Source organism: Mustela erminea, chromosome 15 (assembly GCF_009829155.1).
Source record: "Mustela erminea isolate mMusErm1 chromosome 15, mMusErm1.Pri, whole genome shotgun sequence".
NCBI classification, from domain to species: Eukaryota; Metazoa; Chordata; class Mammalia; order Carnivora; family Mustelidae; genus Mustela; species Mustela erminea.
Genome location: NC_045628.1, coordinates 79,974,192 through 79,996,226, shown reverse-complemented (window position 1 = coordinate 79,996,226; position 22,035 = coordinate 79,974,192). Strand labels below are relative to the sequence as shown.

The following is a 22,035-nucleotide window of genomic DNA, read 5'->3' as shown; positions in this document are numbered from 1 at the left end:
AATACTTGGTCTTTAATCCTGGCTTCTGACATGAAGCTCCTAAATCCCTTGTAATTTCCTGGGTGACAGGAATGTCTTATGTTCTAATGAGGTGACCAATGGTGGGTTCCTAGATGAGGACTGATCCCCAGAAAGACCAAACCATGATCAGAAGCTTCGAACTTTCAGCCCCATGCCCTATCCCCCTAACATCTTCTTTATCCATTCAACTATCAGTGGACACTTGGGTCACTTCCATATCCTCGCTATTATAAATAATGCTGCAATAAACATAGGGTGCACATATCATTTCAAATTAGTTTTAAAAACAAATAATTAGATTAAAAACAGACACATGAAAGGATGTTCAACATCACTAATCATCAGGAAAATACAAACCAAAACCACAATGAGATCTTATCTCACACCTGGCAGCATGGCTATGATAAAAACAAACAAACAAACAAAAAAGAAATGACAAGTTTGGCAAGGATGTGGAGAAAAATGAACCCCTGTGCATGGTTGATGGGAATGTAAACTGGTGCAGCCACTGTGGAAAACAGTACAGCGATTCCTCAAAAAATTAAAAATAAAAATGCCACTTGATCCAATAATTTCATTTGTTGACTTAAGCTTCAATTAGTAGGTTCTTTCCTCAGCTATGCCCAGTTTGCTAACAAACCCAACTCATGTTTTTTTTTATTTCCAGTAGTTTCCATTTAACTCTTTTTTATAAGGTTTTGTCTCTGCTGATATTCTTTACAAGTCCATGCATACTGTCCACTTTATTCTACTATATTCTTTAATACACTAATCACAGTTGCTCTAAGTCTCCACTAGTTCGCACTTCTGGGTTATCCCTGAGCCTGTTCCTGTTGATAGTGTTATCTCCTGACAACAGCTATTTTTCTTGCCTTGTGCAGCATAATTTTTTTTGTTCAATGCTGGTCATCATTCATAGAACACTGCAACTTAGTTAAACAGTATTTCCACATGGAAATGGTCTTGCGTGGTCTTCCAGCATGGCAATACTACAGGGGAGTTGAATAAACCTATGGCTATTGGATATAGCAGAGCACGAAAATCCCCCAGCGATGGGCTGCTACCTTGTACGTGGTGTGGGGTCTGAAATGCCAGATTTTTCTTAGTGTCCCTACTCCACCCAGCAGTCCCTTCACACCTGTGTCATAAAGGAGTCCCTCTCCACACTCTCACCTTCCAGCAGAGAACTGTTGTTGCTTTGTTTCTAGATGTGAAGTTCATGGCAGGGGCAGGGAAAGTTCTTGGTTCTCCTGGTCCAGCCTATATCCCAGGAAGGGCCTATGGACCTGGACCACGGAGCAGGACCTCCTCAGCATCTGTGCCTTTCTTTCCTATGGCAGCTAAACTCCGTCTTGTATCTGCCCCTGTCTTCAGCACAAGAGCTTTCTGTTTCTCATGCAATACAAGGAGAACTCTGTTTTCTGTCAGTGAAAGATCACGGGGCTAAGAAGTTGTCCTGCTTTTGCTACTATGCTTGGCCCCAGAAATAGACCTTTGCTGGTTACAAAGCATGGACAAAAGGATTTCCAAGCCTTCCTCTAGAAGCAGTAATATTTACATGGGTCTTGGGGGCTAGCCAATCTCCTGCCCTCCCAGCAACTTCTGTGTCAAAGGAGAGAAGGGGCAGGATAACAGACGTCCCATCCTGCCAGTCCCCCAGTATGGTCATCTACCACATGGCTACACCACCAGTGCGGTCCCTCCTAGTTGCCAGGCTCGCCACTCATCTTTCTTATGAGCACTTGGTAGAGGCCTGTGGAAAAGAGCTTGTGAGTGTGAACCCCCACTTGTATCTGGACTCCTAGCTATTCTAAACAGTTGTGTTAACTCACATTCAATCTTTAAGAACTCATTTTAGCCATTTCTATGGTGGTCACCTGTTCCTCCCATGCTCTGCAAAACACAAAATAACTTAAGTGTCCCTCTGTCCTCAAGAGGGCTTGCTACACTTCACCGTTCAAGAAAAGTTAATAATTCACAGATCAATGGCTTCTTCTCTTTCTTACTGAGGAAAGCAATGCTTGTTTGCAACTTTTTACATTTTAACTGAAAGAAAAACTCTCTGTCATCATAGTAAGAACAAGACGAACATATCAGCTTCCTCCTTTGTTAAGACTTTAAACAGCTAACTATATTCACAAAGCAAAAAGAAAGGAAACTGATATTCTCAAGGACTGAATATTTGAGTGTACTCAAAGTATCTGCACGCAGACCCCAAAGTGAGCAAACTGTCTTGGAAAAAAAGGGAATAACACTTACTGTGGATCATTAGTATGGATAATAGATCACTTTCGTGCATGGAATGTACTGCAATGGGCAGTAAAAATTAAACTGAAACCCACAACTGTGATCATTCCCCAGCCTGGACTGCAACTGTAGGAAGGGCTGCCTGGTTCCAGAGTAACTTATATTAACTGCATTAAGTCTTTATGACATATTTTAAAACAATATTACTGATAGTGACAGCTGAGTGCACAAAATCGCATGAATAGATTTGGGGATGCCTTCCTTTCTCCCCTCTGCAGCCATAAAGACCATCCTGTGAGTTCTGAGAGCACGCGCAGCCAGCAGAACCTGACAGTGCTAATGACTCTGTCTTTTCTATTCTTGATGTGCTGGTAACCTTTGCTCTGATGGCCGCGTGCCAGGCAATCAAAGTGCTGTGTGAGGTAGGACTAAATCACGCGGTGCGGACCATATTACCCACACTGAGCTAAACGCGTGTGTACTGCAATAGATGTCTGGCTTTTTAATCATGTTGACTTCAATGTGTGAGTTTTGTACTCAAGAGTGACCCAAGCAGAGGTGGTCCTGGCCCCACACTCGTATGGAACAGAGTGACACAGTGCTACCAAGCCCTTGCTCCGACTTCCCACCATACTTCCCACTGGGCCCTTTTTATTTTGAAGGGCAAGGGCCATATCTGTGCACCCCAGTCTCGCAGCACGCTGCTTGCCTACTGACATTCCCCGGGAGATGTTCGCCCCTCATGTTGCATTCCCACAGCCAGTGGAAGAGCCTAGGATTCATCAACTCCCAACCAGTTACATTACCTTCTAGAGCGCTCCTGCCTCACCTCCTCTTTTAGCTAAGCTTCAGATCAAAGCTGGGAGGGGTGCGCTGAGAGGGCGGGGGGAACTGGGTGAAATTTAATCAATAGTGCTTTGCTGGGATAAACGATTACATTTTGCTATTCAGAACACGGTCTGTGTATTTCTACATGATGAGACACAGGAAGGTAAGGCGAAACAACACTAGATTAGGAATAGGGGGCCAGGCTTGTAGTCCCAGTTCTGTCACTAACACCACATGACCCTGAGCAGGTATCACAGTCAAGGTGGGCCTCAGTTTCCTCTTGAGAAGAAGACATGCTCCCTCCATTCCCTCCAGCTCTGATATGCTGTTTTGTCCTTTCAGTTAGATATTTCACTGCCTTTCAGAAACTACCATATTGGAGTCATCTGCTCTCCAAACACTTGGTGCATTCTTACTATTCTTTAACCAGTACCAATACAAAGAATAAAGAAACAGAAGACACAATCCCTTTAGGGACACCTGGGTGGCTTGTTTGGTTAAGCGTCTGCCTTCGACTCAGGTCACAGTCTCAGGGTCCTGGGATCGAGTCCTACATCGGGCTCCCTGCCCAGCAGAGAGTCTGCTTCTCCCTCTCTCCCTCCTCTCTCGCACAAGAAATAAATAAAATAAAATCCTTAAAAAAAACACACATACACACACACAATCCTTTTACTCAAGGAATTAATGGTTTAGTGAGAGACAAAGACGTATAAATGAATTTACAACTCAGTATGACAACCACTACATTATAGGTATTTCTCCTACCTGACAAATTAATTTAAATTTAATTTAACTTAATTAGAAAGACTCCGTGGTGGGCGAGGGAGGGAGACATGGATGGCATCACAGACCCTGCAGCACCACGCCTGGTACATGGGGGCTGCTACTCATTAAGCACAGCAGATGGGAAAACGGAGGTCCTCACTCAAGGTTTAAGGGATGCATTCCATCACTTTTAAAAATTGCTAAGCAGCCTCAATAACTACGCAAGTATCCCAGGGAAAAACAGCAGATTCATGTCTGCAGACTAATGTGACCTAAAGCCTGTCAAGTACCTATTTAATGAGAGCATTCTGACATAAGAAGTGACCATTTATTTGCCTTTTGTGGGTTATAAAAAGGCATCCAAAGACACTTCAGGTGGAAGCTGATATGTGGGTCTAACTGAAAAGGCAGAGATTCAATGTCTAGGTTGAGTTTTCTCCCCACCCAGGTTTTCCCCTTTGGCTCCTGTCTTGCAGTTTCTCTGCTGAGGGAAGAAAACTCAAAGCCAGTATAAGTGATGAAAAGCAATCTGTCATAGGTGAGAATACAGGGAAGTAGAGTGAAATCTTGGCAAAGAACAATCACCAAGAACAATCCTTGGGTCTCTTTCCTCTGCTCTTCCCTCCTGGGGATCATGGGGGAGGGTGATGAGTGTTACCACCAAAAAAAAAAAAAAAAAAGAAAAAGAAAAGAAAAGAAAGCCTCTGTTCTAGAACTTTCCACCATTTATCTTTATTTATCTAAATTTACCTAAATTGATTCTTATGCTTCTTTAGTATGGATTTTTTATTTAAATAAATTACTAAGCTCTTATTAGATGTGAAATGTTTTAAAAATGTATTCGTCTTCTGTTTCCAAGTCCTTGTATAAGGCCCTGCTGCCCGTATAACCAGACACTCAGTACATCTGACATGACAGAATATATCTGATATATATTTTATACTTGAGCATATATCAGTTTTCTGTTTCTTTCCTGTGATTCAAATTCATCCTGATGCATGGTACTACTCTAGGAGCCCTGAAGATGCTTTTGCCAGGAATTATTTTCCTTCCCTGTTTTGACCAGCCAGACAAAACCAGCTATTTAATAAAATAAACTTTTTTAGATAAATGGAACCTGGGTGATAGAGACTAACTTCTTCACATTTTATAGTTAGAGATCAAGACAAAGAGATCCCAGATGACCCGCATTATGAGCTTTGCCAAGGACCCAGGAGACATGAGAGGCTTAATCTCTGACTTGGCTGGTGCTCTGCCCACCACATTCCCATTTGCAAATGTTCCCCCATGAGCCGCATTTGTAAATATGCCACCAAGCCAAGGCAACCTCATTTCTGTGTTCTATCAGTATATAAAGGAAGCCAAGGCAGCAACAATTCTCTGCCTTGGTATCCATGGAAGCCTTGACTTCCCATATGATGCTTCTATTCCCTCCTCTTCCAGGTACCTTCCCAACACTGAACCAAGCACCTGACAATCTGCTATGAGTGGTCCACTCCAACCATGAAAGGAAGAAGTTGATCTACATCTCCAAATTTCTGTTTACAGAAGATAACTTATTATTGTACTAAATAGGTGGTCTTGTCTGGTCCCCCAACTCCTGATGCTACTCTGTTGCCATATGCGTAAGGATAGAGCTCCTAATCTTATTCTGGTTTGTATTTTTGATACACATGAGTTTTTATAAGTAGCTGGCCTTTGGTTAACCATCCTGGAAAGCCAGATATTTGGGTCCTATCCTAGCTCCCAGACCAGGGAAGCATTCCACCTCCATCTCTGCTGAGGATGATTCAGCATGATGCCCAGTAACTCAAATCTCGTTTGACATTGGCCAGAAAGTTATATGCATAAGACTATGAGTATATACCCAGTCTCTAAGGGGAATCAGAGAAATGCTATAGTGTGTGGATATGGTAAGGAAAACTAAAGTTTAACATAATCTTTGGGACAAGGGGAAGGGGCCCTCTCCTCTTCCTTGACTTGGGTAATAGGTAACTCATTGTTCTTCTTTAGGCCCTAGCAATACTAAGTAAATCTCTCAATCGAAAATGAGGCATTTATAAGAACTAGGGTGTGTGTGTGTGTGTGTGTGTGTTGCTATTAACTCTTTATAGGAAATCATTTCAAAAGATACATAATTTGAACAGGAAGACTGAAGAAAGAGAAACAAGTCTAGGTAAAAAGTATAAACACAACACCTTGTCTAGGCTTCTCGTTAGGCTTCAAATCCCCAGAAATGGAAAAAAGAGATTTACACTTAAAATATATGCAGTAACATGAGAGAACTATAAATGACAGATACTCTCCAAAAGTTAAAAAGCAGAAATGTTGGACTAAAGAACATAATAAACGAAACACAGGACAGAGAGGATGTGGCCATCAGTGTGTGTGGCTGAAGAACCATAATGGGAAGACCTAGACAACTCACATCAGAAAAACACAAATAGCAACCAACCCAGAGATAAGAGGATACCCCATCTCCCTAGCAATAAATAAGGATAGTGGAACCACAAAAAATACGATGTTTCTCCCTTATTATACTGGGAAAATTCAAGTGTGTCTATCAAGTATCCGAAAGTTAAATAGTAGAGTTAGTTCATGGATGTGTAAATAATGGCAACTTGTCTTTCCAAAGGATTATAACCAGTAAAACTAAGAATATCATATCCTTGACCTCCCATTTCTGCTTCTTATTCTTTTGAGAGAAATACTCTCACTTGTGCACAGGGATTCATGTACAATAATGTTCACATCACTGCCATAGTGAAAAACTGGAAATGACTACGAGAGGGAAAGGTAGCTGTCAAAAGCAACAAGGTAAATATATATGGAGTGAACTCGAAAATACGATGATAAATGAAAAAAGCAAGGTTCACAATAACACTACAGCATTTGTGCAAAGTGACTACATATCTCCTTTTGATAGGCCTATCAAAGGTCTAGAAGAAAACATCCCAAGTTCATAACAGTGATTACCTCTAAGGGGGATGGATGGACATGAGAGTCAAAGAGCACTTTAATCTCAAATGGGTTCCAAGTTCTCAAAAAAAGAGAAATATTCAGGTAGTGGTATATATACACAATGGAATACTATGCAGCCATCAAAAGAAATGAAATCTTGCCATTTGCGACAACATGGATGGAACTAGAGTGTATCATGTATGTTTAATTATTGTTTTAATTCAGTGAAAACAAGTAAAAAAATACTTGGTGTATCAATAAAAAACTATTATGGAAAAACTGAATAAACTCAGCAGTGGGCAGGAAACGAATTTTTAAAAATGTTAATGAAATAAAAAGCACTAATAGTGGTCTTCTGCATAATTTTAATGAATGTTCATTGATGAACTCATCTGTTAATATAGTGGCTCAGACTTACATAATGTGCCAGGCATTATTATGTGTTTTAAATACACTAATTCATTTAATTCTTACAAACTGAGGTAGAAACTATTTATTAATACTTCCCTGTGGCAGAGAAGAAACTAAAGCACTGAGAGTTAGGTAGACTTGACCAACAACCTCGTAACAGTTAGTGGCGGAGCCTAAATTCAAAAGCAGGCAGTATGGACCCAGCATCACTCTTTTTACCCACTACATATAGCCTTTGGCAACATGAGGGTTAGGGGCTCCTCTCACCCCCCTGCGCTGTCAGAAATCCACATACAACTTTGGACTCCCCCAAAATTTAATGGCTCACAGTCTAATGTTGACCAGAAGCCTTACCAGTAACGCAAAGTCAACTAACATACTTTGTATATGAATTATAAACTGTATTCTTACAATAAAGTAAGCTAGAGAAAAGAAAAGATTAAGAAAGACATAAGGAGGGCGCCTGAGTGGCTCAGTGGGTTAAGGCCGCTGCCTTCGGCTCAGGTCATGATCCCAGGGTCCTGGGATCGAGCCCCACATGGGGCTGTCTGCTCTGCAAGGAGCCTGCTTCCTCTTCTCTCTCTCTGCCTGCTTCTCTGTCTACTTGTGATCTCTATATGTCAAATAAATAAATAAAATATTTAATTAAAAAAAAAAGACATAAGGAAGAGAAAATACATTTAAAGTACTGTAGGATATAAAAAAAAAAAAATCACACAGAAGTGGACCCATGCAGTTCAAACCTGTACATGAATCACTGTTAACAAAAAAAAAAAAAAAAAAAAAAAGGCAACACACAAACTCAGTTTTTTTAAAAAAGCTAAAGAGCATATCCAAAACAAAATAAGAAAGAAGGTGGAAAATTTTGCCTGCAAATACATACCAGGCCAATGCTAACAACAAAAAGGGGACAAGGACAGCAATATTACTATAAGACATGAGAGAAACTCAAGTGAAAAGCAATAAAATAAATGAAGGCAAATGCATGTTTCATATTGAGAATTTTTATTATCTTTTTTTGTACATGATGCCAACATATTTCAGAAATCAAAAGAATTCATATTTTGAACTATATAATTAGCAAATTTTAACTGACAGCACTTTAAAAATCTGTACATAACAATACAAGAATGTATTCTTATAAACATATATGAAAACTTTGGCCATGAACTAAGTAACACCAAAAAAAGTGAATGAATTCCAAAAAAACTGAAATCACACAGTAAGCACAGTGAATTAAATTAAAAATAAACAACATTTAGTAACTAGGGGATATTGGTAAGTCTGTCTCCAGGGTTTCCATCTTTGATTCTGAACCCCTGCTCTGGCTTCTGACAAGGAGTCTAGGGTACTTGAGGCCAGGCCAACTCAACACTGATCAACACTAGAATGGGAGATCTCCAGACTCAAGAAACAATGCACTGACCATCCTAGAGTCAACAAACACATTCAATAATAATTAAAAATCATTACTGCCCTGAAGAGAGGACTACACCCTGGAAGGGATTAACTCTGGTACAGCTGGTTGAGAAGCTGGTCCTAAGGAAAGAGAACACAGACCAAATACATTGACATAATGGGGAAGAAGAGGTAGGGAAAAAGTGAAGAGGATGCCAAGGAGTTCATGTGTCACTTGACAGGGGAAAGTGCCAAAAATAAGAATATAAAGGAATCACACATCACTCCCCAAAGTTACATTCTGGAATAAAAGGGGAAAAATTGCTAATAAAATGGACAGAAGTAAAAATCACACATCTACTAAAGGTCTTATATGCAGAATACATAAAGAACTCTCAAAACTCAGTAATAAAGCAAACTACTCAATTAAACATATGTGCAAACGTTTTGAACAGACACTCTGCAGAGGATGAACTGAAAGAAACTCAACGGCATTCATCATGAAGGCGGGTGAATGAAAACCACAGTGAGGTGCAACCACACTCCTAAGAGAGTGGCCAGCCTTAGAAAGACCGACCACACCAGGTGCTGGTAGGGATGTGGAGCAACAGGAATGCTCACACCCTGCTGAAGAAAATGGAAACTAACACAATCACTTGTGAAAACAGTGTGGCAGTGTCCTAAAAAGTTAAACACACTCACCGTATGATCCAGCCATTCCACTCCCAGGTATTTATGCAAAAGAAATAAAAGCACATGCCCACATGAATATTCATACAGCTTTACTGATAGCAGCTCAAAAGAAGCCAAAATTAGAAACAATCCCCAAACCCACCAAAGGTGACTAGATAAACTCAGCTCATCAGCAATAACATGGTATGAATTATTGATACATGTAACAACATGAATGAATCTCAAGATAATTAAGCTGCATAAAAAACAGACCATAAAAAGAGTATATACTGAATAAAAAGTATATTCCTTTTACATAACTGTGATATTGTGATTTATAGTAAGAAATATATATTTGGTTTTCATCCCCATTTCTGGCACAGAGCTCCTAAAATCCTTGAAATTTCCTAAGTGATAAGAGCTATGATTTTCATATTTGTAATAAATCCCTCTCCACCTCACCTGAGTATATTACTGAAGTGACTTCAGGAAAGCCACTAAGGATGGGGGCTGGTTGCCAGGGCAACCTACCATGTGATCAGAGGGTTGGAACTTTCAGTCCCACCCACCCCCAACTTTGGGGAAAAGAGATGGACTTGATTGAGTACAAGCACACCATGGGTCAATGATTTAATCAATCAACCTATATAATAAAGCCTCCATAAAAACCCAAAAGGACAGGGCACCTGGGTGGCTCAGTGGGTTAAGCCGCTGCCTTCGGCTCAGGTCATGATCTCAGGGTCCTGGGATCGAGTCCCGCATCGGGCTCTCTGCTCAGCAGGGAGCCTGCTTCCTCCTCTCTCTCTCTCTCTGCCTGCCTCTCTGCCTACTTGTGATCTCTCTCTGTCAAATAAATAAATAAAATCTTTAAAAAAAAAAAAAAAAAAACCCAAAAGGACAGAGCTTCCAGGTTGGTGAGCCAGAATGCATTGCTATGTTGAGAGAGTGGCGTATCCCAAACGCCATGGGGACAGAAGCTCATGTGTTCTGCCAGACCTCTAGCTATTCAACCGTATCCTTCAAATTATTTTGTAATAAACTAGGAATCTAGTAGTTGGGCAGGTTGTGGGGGAGGGGGCAGTGCAATGGGACAGAACTCTTAACCTGTGAGATCTGATGCTGTCTCCAGGGAGATAAATGTCAGAACTGAGTTAAACTGCAGGACACCCAGCTAGTGTCAAATTGCCTGATGTGTGGAAAACCCACACATTTGGTGTCAGGAAAGAAGAAGTGTTGCGTGAAGAATTTAGTGTACAGGAGACACATCACAGAGTGTTCTTTCCTTACAGTAACATTCCAGGAAATGCAAACTAATCTACAGAGACAAAAAGCAGATCGGTGGTGGCTCTGGAGGTGGGGAACTGACCGGAAGGAGGGATGAAAAGGGCCACAAGGAAACTTCTGTGGGTAATGGCACACTCACTTTCTTGTTGATGGTGATGATGTCAGGAGTGTGCGCACATGCCAGAACTTATGAGACTGTACATTTCGAATAGTCACAGTTTACTTTATGTCAATTATGGCTCCATAAAACTTCCAAAAATGGATCAGTGGAGATGGATACGAAAGGAGGACAGAAAATTAACTAGGAGATCCCCGAACATTTCTTTACCACTTAGTTCTAAAATGATGGCCAAGCCAAGATGACTCCATTGTGAGCCGCAGACACAAGACTGAGTATCACCACGGAAGAGACAGACACACAAGAGAAATTTAGCACAGAGACAGGCCACTGCTCCAAGAGTATTTACAAAGGGCCAGCTCGTGGCATCATAAGCAGCAATGAGCTCAGTTCCCTAAGGCAAGTTTTCCCCCTACACAATCCCCTCACCCAGAGGGCTCTGAACCCGCCAACCTCATCAGGGAGTGTGTCACCAGAAACAGTCTTCAAGCGGCTCAACTCTCCAGCCCTGCAGGGAAGCAGTAAGCAGAAACCCTCATTCCTCAAGATATGAGGCCTGGGGGAGCCATTAAGTCCCACTAAACCTGAGTCCTTGCAGCAGCCATCACCCCCGCCTGCTTGCCTGAAAGGGCTTCCGGGAGAAAGCCCACTTGCAGACCCACAGAACACCACCAAGTGCAAGGAAGCCACTACATATTACTCCTAGGAAACAAATAAATGCTTCTTTGACAAATAAAAAAGAATTGAACTACATCCCTTTTCGCCTTAGTTGGACAGCAAGAAAAGCCATTAACCAGTACCACATTGTGATGAACGTGAAAAGCTCCTACACAGTTTACCGAAATATTATTACTTCTAATCCACACAAAGTATTTATTAAATTAATGCCCTTTTAAACAAAACTCAAATCGTCAGCTCCTCATTCAAGGTAATAATAAACAGAAGAACTATATACATTTTACAAATAGAATGTTAAATTAAGCTAAAAGGCACTGTTTTTATAACATAAAATACAACAGTAAACACTCAGAACCTAAACATCAACATTTTAACACGTGCTAGAGACACAACTTTCAGAAAAATGCTGATCTCAAAGAACCTTAAAAATTCAGAAATAATTTTTAGGTACTCAGAATTTACCTGATATCACCTATGAGGCTTAAGGCTTTAAAAGCTCTAGTTTTTGTTTCCAATTATCCAGTTAGCCGTAAATTAAAAGTTTTCTCAAAAATCAGTCATCACCTCCTCTTTTTGTTAAGAAGTATCACCTATTTTTCTCTACCTTCCTCATTCACATCATTTGAGATGACATTCACCAAACAAATTTACAAAACCCAAAATGCATTAAAACTCGTTAAGTTCTTAGAGGAAACAGCAAACTATAAGATACAAAATTAGACAATTTGCCAAGCGTGTGACAAAAATATTATCACCAAAATACCCAGTTGAACCATATGAAATTACCATTTTTGTTGGTAAAAACAGCCAAATGTTGGTAATTTCACATGAAAGAACACAATTAAAAAGCAGTAAAATTAAAATAACAATAAAGCTGTGAAATCTAGCAACTGTTTCCCTAGCATAGGTGCTACTAAACTGAATTTCAGTGTTTTTCGAAACAAAAAGCATTCTGATGGCAATGTTTTTGGCAACAAGAAAGTGCACTCACCAAAGAAAGTTAAGATCAAATAAATGGCTATTTTAGTTAACTATTCCCAATTGTTTAGGCCATGAAAGCAGGAAGAGAAATAAGAGAGAGTATAATTTCTCAAATTTGCAACCTACGTCCTTGGTCTCAAAACTTCAAGTCTGGCATCCTATCAACTCCGTTCTTCTGAACGTATTCCAGCAAGTAAATCATGAGCGCCATCCAAAGGATCAGGCAAGGTTTCTAGGTAACTTTATAAAAAATCGACCAAAGAACCCAAATCATAAAGCTGACGGTAGTGGACCAGTTACAGATGATGAATGGGAACATTTGTATGCAGAAGCATTTATATATATATAGTACGTCACCTATGTCCTACATGCTACAACTTAATGGCACCCACTTAACAGCTAAAGAGGTCAGGGCTCAAAAAGTAACTTATCCCAGGGGACAGCACTAGTAAAATACAAAAGAACTTAAATTCAAAACTGATTTCTGTCAGATGTCAATTTTTTTTTTTTTAATTGAGGTTTAAAACTATACAGTTGACCCTCGGACAACAAGAGTTTGAACTGCACAGGTCCATTTATACATGGTTTTTATTTTTGTTTGTGGTTTTTTTTTTATATAAATATGGTACAGTACTGTAACGTATTCTCTCCTTATGATTTTCCTAGTGACACTGACATTTCTCTCACTTACCTTATTGTAAGAATACAATTTCTGATAAATATGACATACAAAGTAGATGTTAATCAACTGCTTATGTTATCAGTAAGGCTTCCAGTCAACAAAAGGCTATTAGTAAAGCTTTTCAACAGTCAAAAGTTATACACAGATTTTCAACTGTGTGCGTGTTGGCACCCCAACCCTGTGCTGTTCAAGGGTCAACTGTGTTAGCTGCAGGTGCACAACATAGTGCTTTGAAGTTTGTATATAAAAATGATCATCACCACATGTATTGACAACAACTTTTTTTCTTGTAATGGGGACTTTTAAGATTTACTCTGTTTTCACAATTTTCAAATATGCAATACAATATTACTAACTAGAGTTGCCATGCTGTGCATGACATCCCCAGGACTTATTTGGAAGTCTGTAGCTTCTAAACCCTTCACCCATTTCTCCCGCCTTCGACTCTCTGCCTCTGGCACCCATCAATCTGTTCTCCACATCTATAACCTTGGTTTTTTGTTTTTGTTTTTTAATTCTTCATATAAGTGAAATCATACAGCATTTGTCTTTGATTTATTTCACTTAGCATAATCTCCTTAAGTTCCATCCAGGTTTCCTCAAATGGCAAGATTTTATTCTTTTTTATGGTTGAATAGTATTCCATTATACGGTTTCCACACACCATATCTTCTTTATTCATTCATCCGTTGATGGACACTTCAGCTGTTTGCATTAGATAGACTAGATGTCTATTGAAAATAATGCTGCAATGAAGACAGGGGTACAGATATCTTTTCAAATTTTCGTTTTCAATGGATAAATATCCAGAAGTGAAACTGCTGAATCATAAGGCAGTTCTACTTGTAGCTTTTCAAGGAACCTCCAGACTGTTTTCCACACTGGTCACCCCAATTTACATTCCCACCAACAGGGCACGAGGGTTCCTTCTCTTCTATATTGTCACCAACATTTATTATCTTTTTGATAACAGCCATTCTAATATGTGTGAAGGGATATCTCACTGTGGTTTTGATTTGCATTTCCCTGATGATCAGTGATATTGAGCATCTTTTCATGTACCTGCTGCCATCCAATGTCTTCTTTGAAAAAAATATTTATTCAAATTTTCTGCCCCCTTTTTAATATTTTTCTTGCTATTGAGTTGTATGAACTTTTTATATATCTTGGATATTAACCTCTTATCAGAGATATGAGTTGCAAATATTTTCTTCCCTTCAGTAGTTTGCCTTTTCATTTTGCTGATGATTTCCTTTGCTGTGCAGAAGCTTTTTAATTTGATGTAGTTCTTTTCTTTCTTTTTTTTTTTTTTTTTTTTTTTTTTGTTTTTGTTGCCCTTGCTTTTGGAATTCAGATCCAAAAAATAATTGCCCAGACCACTTATACTTTCTTGTAGAACTCTTATGGATCCAGATCTTACATTCAAGTCTTTAGTCCATTTTTAGTTAATTTTTGTGTATGCTGTAGAGGTAGTGGTCCAGTTTCATTCTTTTGCATGTAGCTGTCCAGTTTTCCTCACACCATTTATTGAAGAGACTGTGTCATTGTATATTCTTGGCTGCTCTATCATATATTGATCATATATGCTGGATGTATTTCTGGTCTCTCTATTCTAGTCCACTGATCTATGTGTCTGCTTTTATAGTCTTGATTACTGTAGCTTGGTAATATAGATTGAAATCGGGGAGCACGGTGCCTCTGGCTTTGTTCTTTCTCAGGATTGCTTTGGCTATCCAGACAGGATCTTTTGTGGTTCCACACAAATTTTAAAATTAGGTTCTATTTCTGTGAAAAATACACTTGGAATCTTGATAGGGTTTCCCCTGAATCTGTAGATTGCTTTGTGCAGTAGAGGTATTTTAAAAACATTAATTCCTCCAACCCAATTCAAAACCAGCTGGGTCAGATATCAAAGTCGTATAACATTTCTGCAACTAAGACCCTCTTTTAGCATCACCATTTGAGCACCCACTGTCTGCTAGAAGCTCTGAGTATTTTTTTTAATGTTTTCAGCAACTCGTCAAGATTATCCTCCTTTTAGATGAGGGAAAGGAGGATCAAGGATTTAAGTGATTTTGCTCAAGAGCTTAAGCCTGTATGTTTTTAGCATTTGAACCCAAGATTTTCTATTAACTCCTAAACTTACATCCCCTCTACTGTACCACTACTCTGCCATACCTAGTAACTAGCACCAACTGATATGGTCGATAACACGCACAGCTAACCCTGGAACTATATGGGTTCGAACTGCACAGGTCCACTTGTAAGTGGATTTTTTTCGATTACTACAGTACAGTATTGTAAATGGATTTTCTTTTCCTTATGATTTTCCTAGTAACATCTTTTCTCCAATTTACTATAAGAATACAGTATACATACACATAATATAAAAAATACATGTTAATTGACTGTTTATATTATTGGTAAGGCTTCTAGTCAAGGCTCTCAGTAGTTAAGTTTGGGGGAGCCAAACGTTGTAAGCGGATTTGACTGTGTGGGGGTCAGCGTCCCTAACCGCTTCACTGTTTCAAGGGTCAACTGCAATTAAAATGGGAATGCACACAACTATTAAACCATACATTTGTTATTGCTTCTTGGCCTTTTGACTATGAGCAAGTGTGAACTATGTATTTGTTTACATCTGTAAGCCATTCCACTGAGGCTGAAACACTATATGACTGCAAGAGACTTAGGAATGATTCCAGTAACACCATCTGGAGACGCACTGTCTTGCCATCCAACTATTCTAGGCAGTTAGGACAAGGACTCAGGGTTTCCTCAATCCTTACTTGCCAAAAATCATAAAAATATGTATGTGGAAATTACTTAGCACAAATCAAAGGCCATAATATGTGGCTTACATTATTATACAAAATGTGTCAATGTATTCTAAGATACAGACAACAAGCATATGAAGTAATTTTAACTCATCCAAAGATATATGATAGTTATAATAGATTTACCAAGTAATTTTTTACCCTGCCTTAGAATTTTAAAAAAATCTTAGCATTGTTTCAAATAGCCTCTTCTTTAAATCAAAAACCAAAAGCTATTTAATGAAGTTTAAACCAATGCATAACTTTTAAGTTCCACACAAAGCTTTCTGGTTATATCAGAAGAAAGAAGAAATGCTGAACTGAGACTCTCCCATCAGATTATGCTGACTTTTAACTTTAGAGAAAACAGTAACTTAAACCAACAAGTCATATAAATGTGGCCTTGCTCTTATGACTTTCAGATCATAACCACAGAAACCAAAATGTAGTAGATACTGTCTACAGGCATTCAATATTTATTCCCACCCCCACTGTCGCCTTCCCTATATTACAGAGACTATAAGGCTAAAAGCTCATTTCTCAGGTCCCTTGCCATGGACTTTAATTTTTCTTCTTTCTGTATCTATATGCATTTTATCTCTTTTTGCTTTATTGCACTGACTAGGACAATTCTGAGTAAGAACAGTAAGTGACCATCCTTCCTTATTTCCAATGTGAGGCAAAAACATTAAGTCTTTCACCAATAATTGTAATTACTAGCTGTAGGTTTTTCATAGATACCTCTTATCAAGTTGAGAAAGCTCCAACTTTTCTGAGTTTTTATCATGAATAAATTAGGATTATTGTCAAATGCTCTTTCTACACCTAGTGAGATGATCATACAAGTTTGAAGAATTCTGTGTAGTTTGTTGATAATGATTGAATTACATAATGATCTTCAAAAGAAGAACCAATGGCACTTAAGCATGATGTATTATACTTTTGATATAAACCTTATTCAGGTTGCTAGTATTCTGAGAAATACCTCTTTTTTTAATATCAGAGTAATAATGGCATCCTAAAATAAATTAGTATTCCTTCTATTTTCTGAAGATTTTGTATATAATTGGCTTTACTTCTTTCTTAGTTAAGTTGGTAGAATTCACCAGTGAGTCCAATTGGGCTTTGAGGGTTTTTTGGGGGGAAAGAGGGGTTAACTACAAATTCAATTTCTTGAATAAAGAGCTATGCATGTTATCCATTCCTTCTAAAAGGATTTTTAGAATATGATATTTAATTTCAAAATATTTGGAAATTTCATAGATAATATGATACCGACTTCTAGCTTAGTTTCAATAAGGTTAAAAAAAAAAAAAGACATATTCCTGAAAAATTACCTGTAAAGTGAAAGCATGGAAATCAAGATAAATACCTTGTGACTTTGATGAAATCTGTCCATTTATCTAAGTTATCATAATATTCCCTTGAGCTTCCATTTGTAGAATCTATATTGATGGTCTCTCTTTTCTGATATTAGGAATTTTTGCCTTCTCTTTTTTTCCCTGATTAGTACAACTACAAGTAGATCAATTTTTATTGATCTCAAAAAGAAACTCAGCTTTTGGTTTCACAGATCTTTTTTCCTACAGTTTGTCTGTTTTCTATTTCCATGATTTCTGCTCATATCTTTGGTAACTTCTTCTCTGCTTGTTCTGGGTTTAATTTGCTCTTTGCCCTCTAATTTCTTAAGGTAAAGGTTTAGATTTACTAATCTAAAAGGTTTAGATTATTGTTTCAAAGCTTCTGTTTCCTATTATAAGCATTCAACACTATAAATTCCCCCTGGAAGTACTGCTTTAGGTGAATCCCATAAATTCGGATATGTTGTACTTTCATTTTCATTCAACTCAAAATATTTTCTAATTTCCCTTGTGACTTCCTCTTTGACCCATGGGACTCTGAGAATGTGATATTTAATTTCAAAATGTATGGAGATTTCAAAGATATCTGATAATGATTTTTAGCTTAGTTTCATTACAGTCAAGAAATACACATATATTCCTGAAAAGTCAGCTGGAAAGTAAGAGTATGAAAACAAAATTCAAATTTCTGATAGTAAATTAATGAAATGATTTGTCTACAAAGTGAGACAGAATTGAAGATCAAGTCTTCCAGCATCCCTTCCTCTAAAGGATATTAAGAACATTATGTTCTCTCTAAAGCCCATCTCAAAATCAACAGACTTGTTTATTTTCCTTCTACCTTTCCAAAAAAAATTAATAAATGAAAGGAAGAAAAAGACAATTTCACATAGATCATCTCATTTGATTTTTACAACTCTATAAAACAAATGATAAACATTTTGTACATGGAAAATGAAGCTCAAAGGAGTAACTTCGCCTTACTGGTTGGCCATGTTTCATTACTCTTGAATTATCCCTTGAAGATGACCTAATATAGATCATTTAAATCTCTAAATAATTCAAAACCTCATTTCAGTCAACACCACCTCAGTTCAGAGTAAGCTGTAGTAAAAAACAACGAGGTTTAAGTTTTATCATCTTGACTGCTCATATCCATTCATTATTAACAAAAATCAGATAACAAAAAACTAATTAAAACCCAGGGATAAAAAGTAAATGGGAAAAATATGAGGAAGGAAAAATGAGACCCAAGTTTAATAAGTCATAAACTATATAGCCACTTTTGTTTTACACAAAAATAATATGAAATGAATATATCAAGTTACATTTTTTCTCTTTCAAATTCTTGAACTGTTGAGTAGGAGTTAAAACTCTAATATTTATAGATTAAAATATATTAATATGTAATATTTTGAAATATTAAACTATATTATAGTATTCCATTTCAAATTAAAATTCTGAACTACAATGTTAAGGAAATTAATTGGCTTTAAGGGTAAAAGGTACACATCCTTACCGTATAACTGCTGATTTACGGGTTGCAGAAATTCCCCTCAGGTAGCATCACCACTTTGGCTCAGATATCAATAGTACAGCAATCAAAATTAAAACTGAAAAAAAAAAATTAAATAACAGTAAGTAAAAAGCATTCAAGTCTTCATAAAAGTCTTAAATTCAAATTTCACATTTAAACAATTTCATCGAGGGAGTTCTAGTCCCAGAACTAGTTTTTTTAATTAGTTTAAGCAAGGAGCTAATAAGGTATGTGAATTCCTGTATAATTCCAACTCCCTATCCTGGAATGAGCTCTGAAATTAACATCAAGAAATCAGAGTAAATAGCTTAGGGGTAGAAAAACAAAAAGCCAAGCATATTACAGATATATTCAACTGAACAGCTCAGTTCATAGATTCAACACACATACATTTAAGGTTTTAGTACTGCCCACAATGAACTGAACATAGATGATTCACACAAGAACTCTATCAGACAAGAGCTTCTGTATCAATTTTTCACACAAAAATATTAGATTCAGGGGCACCTGAATTTAAATACAGGTGGTGCAGTTGGTCAAGCGTGGACTCCTTGTTTCGGCTCAGGTCATGATCTCAGGGTCTTGAGATCGAGCCCTGCATCAGGCTCTGGGCTCCCCAGAAAGTCTACTTATGACTCTTTCCCTCTGCACCTATTTCACACCACCCCCCAAATAAACAAATAAATCTTTTTTAAAAATCTGTTTAAATTCAATAAAAATCTCGGTGATCCCTTTATAAAGACTTTAATGGAACGTATGCAGATAAAGCAGTATCGAAGATTTAATACTTGCTGAATCTACCCTAGAAACTGCTTCCAGAATAACAGATATTCATAACAGCAAGACTCTAGAGCAATCCGATATTGTTTATAAATGCTCTGGAGCTAGGCCATACCAGAAAGGATAACAGAGTTCCCTACCCAAACAGAGTTATGGTTCACTTAGGAAGAATACGCAGAAGAAAAATTTGGTGACTATCGCTCGTTAATTCAGCAGAAGTTGACCAAGCATCTTGTACGAGTAAGTCTCCCCATTGTAAGGCAACAATGCAGACACAAAAATAAGTAAGAAACTGCCTGCTCATCAGAGAACTCACAGTCCTGTGATGGTGACCAATGCCTGCCAGTAATTATAATACAATAAGGTAGCTGTGTGAAAGCAAAAGCAAGGCGGTGGAGTGGGATACATCCAACAGTCTCGGGGGACAAGAAGCAGGGAGGAGTGAGGCCAGGCAAAGGCCATGCAGGCACAGGAAGGGAGCTGTGTACAATTACCGAAAGGAAAAGCAGCTCTGAGTCTCCCGAAGCGGATTCTCTGGATATGCATAAATTATACGTAGGCCAGTTGGATGAGAACATACACAGTTGAGACTGTCACTACCATTTTGAAAGTAGGGGAAAAAACAGATCATTCAATGATCCTCTAATCTACACACGTCCCACGAGTTTGCTTATTTAAAATTAAAAGCAGCACATAATTTTCTTCCCCTTCCTTAGGAGCAGCTGTAGAGCACGCTCTTGATTATGCACAGTAAAAGAAAAGTGAGTTTTTCCTAAGTAATTTGCATTAGTGATCACCTTATTTCCAAATACAGAGAATCAGCCCTAGGTTTTTGATTCTCCAGGCCCAATTTTAACCTCTACCAGATCACCTTATCTGCATGATTCTGAAAGTAACTAGCCCGATATATTTCACGTTAGAGATGGTCTGTCTAGCTAACTGTGAAGGAAAGGGTCCGACGTGCATGTTTTCAGGATGACCAGTTGTGTTTAGCAATCATGTCAATTCTTCCTTTGGGAAATACAACTGTGAGTTTTCCCACTTGCCTAAAATGCTATGTACTATTAATTTGGTAACAGCTATCACTTGGTGAACAGCTTTACTCAGGATTAAGCACAGCGCTCACATGTCACATACATTCTAACTTAATCCTCACAACGCAGGTAATATCCATCTCCATCAAAAAGTGAGGAGACCAAGGACCAGAAGGTAACATGCCCAGGATGACAGAGCCTGGAGGAAGCAGGGTCAGGATCGGTCTGTCTGGCTGCGGTCACTCTTCTGTATGAGCCCCCTTCTGGACACATACACGTGCATTTTTCTTTCCTGCTCAGCTGCTCCCATGCCTTACTTAAGTCAGGAACCATAAAAGTCTGGAAGAATCAACTAGACTTTGTGAGTGTGGTACTTAATTTTACAGGGTAGAGCACATCTTTAACTCCACTGACGCTACAGTTAAAGGTTATTAAGTGTGAAATCCAGCACCTCTACTTAGAGGTGTCAGGGAAACACATTTATATGCAACACCAGAACTGAAATTCTATTTATGTCCCATGGATGGTGCTGAAAATGCTTCTCTGTGGCCGTGGTCTAAGAGCACGGTTGCCCTGTCACTTCCTACCACCAGGCCCACATCCATGATGCTCCCGCAGCATGAAGGCCTACTTCTCGATTCCATGCATCCCTGCTGTGCCTAGCTTCAGAATGCAACCCATAACAGCCTCCTCCCCCCATCTATTCAGCTCTTTAGCTGCTCAATAAACACTTATTTATTGCAGTGATGTGTCAGGCATGGTGCGCCCCCCGACCGTGGAAGACCAAAGCCCAGTCCTACAACCGCCACAACCTCTTGGTCCACCAGAAGAAAAGCATACACACAAGGAATTAGTATTCAGTGAGATAAAGGCATACACACAGTATTAAGAGACCACAAGGGAGGGAGCGGAGCCACTCCCTCACTGAGGAGAGAAAGTGGCAGGAAAGACATCACAGCCCTGGTAACATAGGTGCCTTAATTCAGAGGACAGATGATGATGACCTAAAATAAGATGGGAGAATTTTTTAAAGGGAACAAACCTGAGAGACATAGGTGGTGGGTGATAAAGTCGCTGGGATGCTAGGTAATGTCTCTCAGAAGACAGAGTACTGTCTGGCAATGATGGATGTGTTTTATAGACGAACACCATCCAAAATGGCAGCCTCCAGCTGCACAGAGCACTTGACTGAGCACTTGGAATGTGGCTAGTATGGCTGAGAAACTGAATTTTTAATTTTATTTCATTTTAATGAATGTTAATTTAAATAGCAACACATGACTAACAGCTACTGTGCCGAACAGTGCAGTTCTTAACAATTCAGGCTTGAGATACTGAGTTGAGGGGTTATTATCAGTATCTGGGGAAAGGAATAGCAAGAGAAAGGTATATGAACACTCAAGTATTTGCTGAATAGATGAACGAACAAGCCAATGAACAAAGGAACAAACTGGATGATCT

General features: G+C 38.6%; 1 protein-coding gene across 2 annotated transcripts in view; it reads right to left on the bottom strand.

The window, feature by feature from the left end:
• Positions 1-22,035, bottom strand: part of WASF3 (WASP family member 3) — a 128,688-nt gene that overhangs the window by 52,902 nt on the left and 53,751 nt on the right. For both annotated transcript variants that reach the window (XM_032314746.1, XM_032314747.1), the window contains exon 2: positions 18,743-18,836. The gene's annotated coding sequence lies outside the window, so the exon portion shown is untranslated. The remainder of the gene's footprint in view (positions 1-18,742; positions 18,837-22,035) is intronic.